At 31.4% G+C, this 10,416-nt stretch overlaps 1 long non-coding RNA gene across 1 annotated transcript; it reads right to left on the reverse strand.

Moving 5' to 3' along the window:
- Positions 1-800: 800 nt before the first annotated feature.
- On the reverse strand, positions 801-9,579 carry LOC134691690 (uncharacterized). The gene is made up of 3 exons (XR_010102181.1): positions 9,421-9,579; positions 7,030-7,134; positions 801-1,333 (listed from the first exon to the last, which is right to left on the reverse strand). It is a non-coding gene; the product is annotated as an uncharacterized LOC134691690 (long non-coding RNA).
- Between the last annotated feature and the right edge of the window lie 837 nt (positions 9,580-10,416).

Genomic DNA, 10,416 nt, shown 5'->3' on the forward strand with positions numbered 1-10,416 from the left:
GTATGATACATTTAAATTTAAAATAAGAAGAAACTGATTTCTGTCTGTGTGTTGGGAATGCTGTCTCATTGCCATACATGTATACACTGTAATGTGGTAATCAAATGAAGGAATCATGATATATATGTATACATTGTAATATGGTAATCAGATGAATGAATCATGATAAACATGATAAAGGGGACATGACTAATATAATATAATTCCCATTTCCAAGTACATGTATACCTGTAGAAAAGTTAGATACACATGAACATATGATGTATATAAAGGTACAGATGTACAAAATTATACAATGTAGCATCATGATATAAATGCAAACAAAAAAAAACAATTTTGTTTGGTTCAAACATTGTGTGGCTGTTACACTTGTAGTCTTGTACAGAGGTCTTGCTCAGCATTGAAGGCCAACATCAATTTGACCAACAACTTAATTAAAACACTTTATTATGCTTTTGTAAACCTGAAGTTTAATTTGTGTGTCATGAAATGAGATTGAAATATAAATCATGACAAAATAAGATTTTCTTGTTCTCTGGTGGCCAATACATAAATGTACATGTATATGACTATTTGTTCCCCGAGGGAATATGTCATATTCTTACTTTTATTATTACATGTACATGTAACTCCATTAGTGGTGCATCAGTGAATTGCATGCATACATTGTACATGTACATATCTCATGTACATATCTGCAAGTCTTAATACTGGTATGATTAATATTTATATTGAATCGCCTGTAATCGCCATAAAAATAACAAAACACTCATATAAGACTTATAAATTTATGTTTCAAAATTCCTCTTTACCATGATTACAATTCAACTGAATGGCATGTCTAGTTGTAGATCTCTCACTCATCTTGGTTAGATATTGCAGATTTTTTAAAAAGATTTCATGAAAGAGACAACAAATTCCATTTTTTACATCCATGAAACACATTTTTTGAACTGAAATCTTTTTTGCAGCTCCTATTCTAAGAATATTCACAAATCTCTGAACTGCCATTATGTATATTAGGACATCATTTTAACTGAGATAAAAATATCAACTTCAATAATGATGAAAAAGAAGTTAAATTGTCCAATTAATATTCCTCGGTTTTTCAGCATCAAAACACTAAATTCCAATTCATTTGGTCTTCAAACTGTCAATGCTTCTGCTTAGAACGGTACATTATGTAGAATAGCTGGGTTTTTTTTCACAAACATATTTGGTAGCTTTCTAAACAAATTTTTATCACATCTTCCATAATCATGGTAATGGCCATGATGAGTTATAAGCAACTTTTAACTGGTGTCTGACTGCAGGTCTATTAAGGTCTTCATCCCTGAAATAAAAAAAAAATCCAAATATAATACATGTACAATGTATACATGTTTATCAACTGAGGTTTTCAAAATGAAAAAAGTAATTCAAAGTTAGTGCAAACATACTTCTTCAAAAAGGTACGATTAAAATTCTAACGAAATAATGTCCATCCAGAGTGAGTTTTTTACCTGTAGTATTAATGTCTTCATTCAACATTTGAACAAAATATAAATTTTCCACCTGCATTTTAAAAAGGTGCACTATGTCAGTCAGGGGTACTACTTGTACAAGTGTATTTTATTTACTTGAAGAAGTAAAAAAAAATAAACACATATAAGTAAATTTGTAGGATACTTGTACAAGTGAATTTTATTTACTTGTATCTATAGGTAAAAAAAAAATTGGCTGAGTTATGTCCCTTCCGCATTCAGATTTTTTTACTTGTATAGGTAGAAAAATCATCCTTTCTTCTTTTCTTGAATTCTAATGATTTCTTTGCTCTAATAGAATTTTAAATTGTGTACCCTTTGCAGATGTCTTTACTAATCATTCAAGTGTAATTTCATGGACAATGAAAGTCCTATTTGTCTGTTTCTTCTTAACACTGCTCATTTACAAGCCCCAAAGGAGCAATTTTTGATTGCCTTGCGCAAATATACAAGATCTTTGCTCAATCAGTTTCTTTGATGAATTAATTAGATGAAACATTGAACTTCAATGAAAAAAATTGAGCAAACCTGGGAAAAATCATTAAAGGCATGATTTTACATCTCAAGACTTGAGGATTTTTGTGGGATTGTAAGAAAAATTTACTTGTACAAGTAAATTTTTCAGAAAACTAAGGGGAGATTATTCAAACATTATTTAATTACTTATATGTGTATATTTTTTTTCACTTTTTCAAGTAAATAAAATACACTTGTACAAGTAGTACCCCTGACTGTATGTTATAAATATTTAAATTTAGGTATAATGTTTAACTTCATTATTTTATATCTCCTTTTCCAAATGTGAACAATGACAGGAATACTTCAATATCAACATGATCACAAGAAATTTGAGCTAGCAAGTTCAGTATATTATTATAGGCCTAGGTGTATCTGTCATGTCTGTGTAAATAAATACTATTGCTGGTACAGAAGCTTCATTTTTAATTAAGAAATTATGATGATCATTTATATTGGGTACATAAACTATTGTATTGCAATTCATGAAGAATGGAAAATTGTGATATCAATAATTGCTATTTCAGAAAATATTTACATTCTTGTACAGTTACTTATGTGTGATACATGTATAGATTTCAAAATGTCAGTTCTTATAATCAAAGCGCGAAAGCGCTGTAAAGGCAGTTAATTACAGGTTGTGTGTATTTCTAGTCCAGTTATATCCTTATCTTCCATAGAACAGAGGTGGTTTGTAGAATTTAAGATTTAGAGTTCTTTTGTACCTTAGTTCACCCATACATGTATCTATAGTCTACTGTTTACAGTATATTTTCTGTGCCTCGCCATGAAATGCATTTTTAGCCATGGCCTTGTCAGTTTGCTTTAAATTTATGAGTTTGACTGTCCCTTTGGTGTCTTTCGTCCCTCTTCTTTAGACATATAAGAACTTTTCCTTTTCAATATAAATAGACTATTTTTAATTATTGATTGTATACGCATATTCTATGACTCCCATAAAAAAATAGTTCACAAAGATTGACTAGTCTCTGTACTGTGTGTATAGCAAGAACATCAAGTAACATAATGGTAAATGTACATAGTAACATGTCAACTTTTTTGATGACCATACCTGCCAACTGTCAGTATTTGCAGAGTATTTCCCCCATCAAGCTCGAGGCTCCCAAATGGAAATTTTGTAAGAGCAATTTTGTCGACTATTTAAAGAAAACAATTAATTCAACAATGGCTATAAGCTTGTTAATGCAAGAAGAAGCCAAAAACCACATTAGAATATATTTGAAGGGAATCCATGACAATCGCCCCATTAGCAAATAGCCCCACTTTTTCACTAACTCGCCCCACTTTAAAAAAAAACCTGCCCCAACCTGGATTACCAAATCGCCCCACTTGTGAACTGTGTTAAATCCCGTTAATATTACTCCTGCCAACTCGCCCCACCTAATAGAAAACGATTATATCTAGATAAATATATTATTAACCAGGAAGAATTTAGTAATGCCAACTCGCCCCACTTATGTAAAAAGATGTTAACCCATTGTATATAAGTTAAATTCTGTTAATATAACTCTTGCCAACTGGTCCCACCTAATGGAAATCGGTGAAATCTAGATAAATATATTATTAACCGCATGAATTTAGTAATGCCAACTCGCCCCACGTATGGAAAAAGATGTTATCCCATTGAATATAAGTTCAATTCCTTATATTGCATTATGATACAATTAACAGGTTTCTTTTCAATTGTTATGCAAATAACTAAGCTTCAAAACTTACATTTATTCTTCAGTATATATCGATAATAGTAATTAAATTTATTTTCGGTTTGTTTGTATTCTGTGTAGATTAGTTTTCATTAAAGTGGTGCGAGTTTTTATTTTTAATTATATATATATATATATATTAATCTAAAAATTACCGTTTTTTTATAAGTAGGGCGAGTTGGCAGGAGTAATATTAAACATGATTTAACCAATTTCACATGTGGGGTGATTTGATAAATCAGTTTGTGGTGTTTTTTTAAAAAGTGGGCCGATTAGCCAGTGGGGCGACTTGTCCTGCTTCCATTTGAAGGCCCCCTTGAAGGTTTTGTATGACTATATGAACCATCTTTCACGTAAAACCCCCATGTGCATTTTGAAAAGTTGGCAGATATGTTTCTTACTCCAGGCAAAATCTACCGGTATGAATGAAAAAGAAGTTTTCAATTAAGGCTCTGTGGCCATAACAGCTGTCTCATTAGCATTTTAACCACTTCCCATATTTGCAATTAAAACAATAGAAGAAAATTATTCAACGCAAAAACAAAACTTACTTGTAAATATGAAATTCTCTTTACGGTATGAGTTTTTCTCCTTGTTTGAGATTGTACAGTAGTACCTGTAACTGCTTATACCTATTTCTTATTCACTTTTGCTTGATAAACTCACTAAATATCATATACATTGTACCACATCTCCTTATTTTTATATGCATTCCAATAAAATGAACAATTGTAATTCAATTCTATATACCAAAGCAAAATGAACTGCACCACTTTCATTCACTAGTATGCATCTTTTGGCAAAATACAAGACTTTCTTAGATGACACAATTAATATAATATATATTTATTGATAAAAAAATAAAATTTAGTTTACAACTCTTTAACGGTATAAAAAAAAGCACAGCTGTGTCATAAATTGTGAAATTTGTGCTGAAAACATAGACATTGATGGTATTTGAGTAATTCCATATGTGAAGCTCAACATTAGCTCGTCAGTTGGTGGTGGACAGTTATAGTTCCTTTCTGCAGGCTAGGACGAATGACTTTTCAGGAAAACCAATTTCACAAATCAAAACTTTCCTCTAGCATGTCTAGATTTCTCCTACAATATTCATCCAGTTTAGTTCTTTTGTTTTAATTGGACACCGTCCTGATTTTTAATTTTGCAAACCATTCAGTCTCTTGCTTGCAAATGGTGCATGAAAATAGGATGGGTATGGCAGTAGACAAGTCTCTTTAAAGTGGGTTTGTGCCCTGAAAAAAAGTTTTATAACTTAAGTTTAATTGAAACTTGTGCAACACATATACCTAAATAACTATATAACATAGAAGAGAGCATCATTCGTGTCAATGTTTTGTTCCTGTTTACATTGTCATTGATATTTTTTCAGAAAGCCTGAGGCATAGCTCATGAATTCCTGTCATTAGACATTACATCCTAAATTAACATAATTACTGCTAGAATGATTATCAGTATGATATACGTACACTATCATTGTACAGCCCAAGTCTTCAGTATATATAATTGTTGCATTCATTCACTCCTGTGTTCAGTCGTTCAAAAATTTCTAAACATCAACAAATGAACTTTAATAACAACAAGAAAACACTAGAAAAGATACGTACATACAACCCATGTTTAAGTGTATTTGAAAGAGAAATAAATCTGGTTAAACGATGTAAAAAGGAGAAATATTTCTGGTTAAACGATGTATAAAGGAGGAAAAATTGTAGATATTGCATTACGATGCGTTCTACCTAATAGCACGTGGATATGTTTACATATGGACTTGACCCAGTATGACCCGTACCTTGTAGGTCACCGCCGTCGTTTAAACACTTGACTACAGTCGTGTATAAGCTAGACAATAAAAAGCTTAAGCCTGTACTATTTGTGTGAAGTAAATGTGTTTGTTCTGTACATTTAAATTGTTTTACCTGATAGCAAGAACGTATATCTATCCGTTTCCTTCTCAATTCACTTTGTCAAATTCTTCGAGCTTCTTCAAAACATACGTATTACTGCGCCCGGAAGTGAAAAAAATATGAGAAATCCTCGTAAAATAATGCTATTTTCAATTTTGTGGAATCCATTTTGTTATATTAATTATACAAAGATAAAAAAAAGTTACGATTAATTATGAATTTGCATATCATTATACGGAACGTTTATGGACTATTTTTTAAGTCGGTCATTTTGGCGGTAAATCATGTACACATACACACGTAGATTGGCTGGTACCCGATTGTAATGTTACACATCAAATATATCAAATAGCTAATACCCGGAACGTAGTACCGGGAACCAGGATAATACGTAGATAACATACATAACTAATACCGAAATTGAAAACGCTTTACGGTTTCTCGTTCATAAACCGAATTCCGCTTTGAATTATAGAAGATGCAATATTAATCATGTTCAGTTGACTTTTCATTGTTATATCAACGTCTGAACTAATTAAAGAATCTTTAGATGTCAGATAACACTTGAAATTGACCCGACCTCTTTCCACACGGAATATACAAATAATGATAGTTTGTAGTCAGGTTGATTGCTTATAATGCAAAATACACACTTATAACAAGTTCTATAAAACGAACAATACACACTGATCGTTTCTTTAGTCCCCAATGTAAATGAAAGAAACAAAAACCATATCATACCATAAAAAGAAGAGGAGAAATTCGAACATTTCCGGATCTATTTCTGGCCAAAAGACCCCCAGCATGGATTGCGTATGAAAAGATGAACCTCATGACTTAAAAGTCAGGCCTTAAAGCACTGCCTTTAAAAATGAGATACATTTTGTATTCAGTTGCCTTTTAATTAAAACATTGCCATATAACATGTATAAAGTTCTAAATTTACATCATACAATCTTCTCACAATGTAAGAAAACAGAAATTTTTTGCACATACATGTACATGTATCATAAAATCTGGAAGAAAAGCCTGACTTGCTAACATACCCCCCCCCCCCACACACACACACACATCCTGTACATATATGTATGACTGTGTCTGTAATTAAACATTTGTTGTTTGTTTGTTCATTCATTTTCCCCACATAAATTGGGCCATTAGTTTTCTCCTTGTTTATAAACATTGATGATTAGGGGCCTTTTCGGTGTTTTCTCATTGTTGAAGGCCATTATGCCTAAATGGTGACCTATAGTTTTTAATTTCTGTTTCACTTAAAGACTCTTGAGGAGAGTTGACTCATTGTACAACAGTTAGATAATTGCAGGATAAACAATTTACCTGTCTATAATAAAGATCCCAAATTCAAAGTTCAAACCATTACTTTATATTTCATCAAAGCTTGAATGCCATACTGTTACTTCAGTCCTGTAATTCTCAGGCAAGCTAAAACAAATTAAATTGTAATATAATATACTTTTGAAAATTGATAACACGTTTAATAATTTCATGCGTCCATAGCAAATGTAACATGTATGATCATGATAATGAATCATAATTTTTTTTAATATAAAGAAATTACTTTTGTCACACAAGTTTGTTTATAATGCAAATTAAATGAACTAAACTTATGATACCCCCATAAACTTAAACAATTTTAAGGTACACAGGAAGTTGTTGAGTGATTAAGATGAAAAAGCATCACATGGTATTGCTAACTCATATATAAACCCTGAAAGCAAATTTCAGAAATCCTTGTAATTTTCCTGAGAAAGGTGCAAAGAAAAAAATTCATGGAACAGACAGACAGAACTTTAATATATAGTCAGTCTGACTAGAGACTAGATATAGATTATAGTTCGATTCTATTTACTGGGGATATATAGCTTTGAGTGATGGATTTAATTCCAACCAACACTGAACAGGGACAGAGTTTAGATATTTGATGTCAAACATGTGTTTTAGAGGGAAAGTGCATGCAGTGACTATGCAATTTATAACTGATAATAATTATTATCTATAAATATATATATACGAGTCTTAATTGAAAACTACCTTTAAACCTATGATTGCGTTGAATAAAAACCGCAATTTTTATACGTGTGCATGTAAAACAATTTTTTTTGTAGAAGGGTCTAAAAACAGCACAAACAACATTTTCCAAAAGACATATATATATATAAAAATAATATGTCAAAGTAGGCAGTCATGATGAGCAAACTATATATTAATTAGCCTCAGATCATTGCTTCTTTTAGTCTTTTCTTAGGCCAATATATATATTTATATATATCATGTATATAAGTCTGTTTACCGTTACCTGACCTACCCTTTTTTTAGCACTGACCCTTTAAATAGTCATTTTATTTCCGTTGTAAAGTGAAAAGTAAACTGAACTTGAGTCAAAAGTTAGTACATTTACATTTTTTTGTAGTGTTGCCAATAATATAAGTCAATTGCATGATACATCCTAATGTTCACAATCGTTAATATGGCAGCTCTTTTAAGAAAATTTCACATCTCGTGTGATGAAATAAATACTTTGCCACCATATTTTCCAACCAATAACAAAGGGAAATAATACAATCTTTAAAAATACAGGTAAACTCGGCCCATTACAAGATAAAACCCCTGACTCTAAATCATGCCAAAAAATAAAATAAAAATACTATTTTATTTTAGCTTTGAGCTTTGCTACAAAAAATGATAAAGCTAACTTTGGAACTTTTGGAGGTTACAATTATATATGTACATGAACTGCTTAAATAACAGACATAGTCCAAATAATTATGACGTCTGGCAAGGCTATTTAAATGTTTTTCTTGGACGCCTTCCTACTGGTGTCTCAGATAAAAATAAAAATAGTCTTGCCAGACATTTTAATTATTTGGACTATTATCAATAACAGACGAACAAAAAAAAATGTTTGTTAGGGATGATGAATTGAAATTTAAAGGTGGTTTCGATGTTGTCCAAATAATTATGACACCTTGAAAAGCTTTTTTTTTTTTCTTCACTTTGACGCACCTTACTCTAATCTTGAAAAGCTTTTTTTTTTCCTCGACGCCTTAATTATTTGGAGTAGTTTTGAATCAATGGCAAGATTAGTCCTAATAATTATTAATTGGAAGCTTTTATCAGCTGATAAAAGCTTCCAATTTATAATTATTAACAATTGAAAATTATACATGTATTTGCCCTTCTAATACAGTTTATGCATATTAATTATTATCAAACAGTTAAAAAGGTGATAAGAGGCAAAGGCACATGTTTTTTTTTATGCTATTTGTCATTTTCCTAAATTATCTGACACAAGATGAACAGATTGGGCTCAAGTCATGAAACATAAGGTGGTCCCATGGTTGTGGGATAAACACGTTTTTCTGGGGTCGAAACCCCCCAAAAAGTGGGGTAAAAAACTTCATAATTTGTGTGGACCCAGAAGGACCCCTGTGTTTTTGTGTCTTTCGTATAAAAAGGATGGATACTGGCCATGGTTGAAATTAAATATTGCAACACATGGTTTATATTTCTGTCCTATGCACATGATGCACTAGTCCAAATAATTATGACGTCTGGCAAGGCTATTTTATTCTTTTTCTGGGACGCCTTCCTAGGAAGGCGTCCCAGAAAAAAATTAAAAATAGCCTTGCCAAACGTCATAATTATTTGGACTAATGATGCACAAGCCATACCGTCTGCATAATTTTAGTATATCTCGAGATTATATACCTGAAAGCGATACATTACACCATAATTATCCTGCTAAATCATGTTTTGCCCAGACATTGGATCATATTGAATAAATTTTCCATTTTTTCTCATTAGTTTCTTCAACCAGGTCGTTTAAATTCCGCTTGCGATCTTTCTTTTGATAAATACAGCTTTCATTCAAATTATTTCTATTATTTGATGTGAAAATACATTATAATATGAAAAAAGACACCATATGTGATATGTGGAAGCAAGTTAAAACTCGTACCATGTTAACTCGTACCAACGTAAAGTCGTACCACTGGGAAGTCGTACCATTAAAAATAAATTAAAAAATATGAATGTTTTGTGGTGTTTTTTCTTTCTAAACTTAATACAAAGAAGTTGAATTACTGAAGTTTTATACTGGATTGTGATGAAAACTTGAAAAAAAAGACGTTTTTTTTTAATTAAGACACTAATATAATTTCTTCATTACCTTAATACCCTGCTAATTAATATATGATATTCCTTTGATTGTGTGATCAAATTAATACATTCCTTTGATATATTTCATCATTTATGCGATACTCGAAACTTACCTATTGCTACATTTATAACTGTGTCTGCAACGTCAAAAGTCGCCCGCCATAAACGTGTTGATCCAGATACGGGAAATAACTCCTGCACTATTTTTTTATTCGGTTTTGCGGGAAAATCACCTTAATGTCGCTGCGATGTTCCTTGATGATTACTTATATTGAGCAACACGAACAAGATCTGCTCACATTTTCAGAAAACATGAGACCATCTGAAAAAAACAAATTGAAAAAGAATGCAAGTCCGATTCGTTCCAAACCAGTTCGTTCCAGATTTGGACAATTCGTACCAAGTCAATTGTCAATTCGTACCAACTGATTTATTTTATTATTAATCAGACTTAACAATTTGTTCCAACTGATTTAGTTCATTATTAATCAGAGTTAACAATTTGTTCCAACTTTATTATAATGTTTGTGTTCGAAAATCACTGAA

The sequence above is a fragment of the Mytilus trossulus genome, chromosome 11 (genome assembly GCF_036588685.1).
Source record: "Mytilus trossulus isolate FHL-02 chromosome 11, PNRI_Mtr1.1.1.hap1, whole genome shotgun sequence".
NCBI lineage: Eukaryota > Metazoa > Mollusca > Bivalvia > Mytilida > Mytilidae > Mytilus > Mytilus trossulus.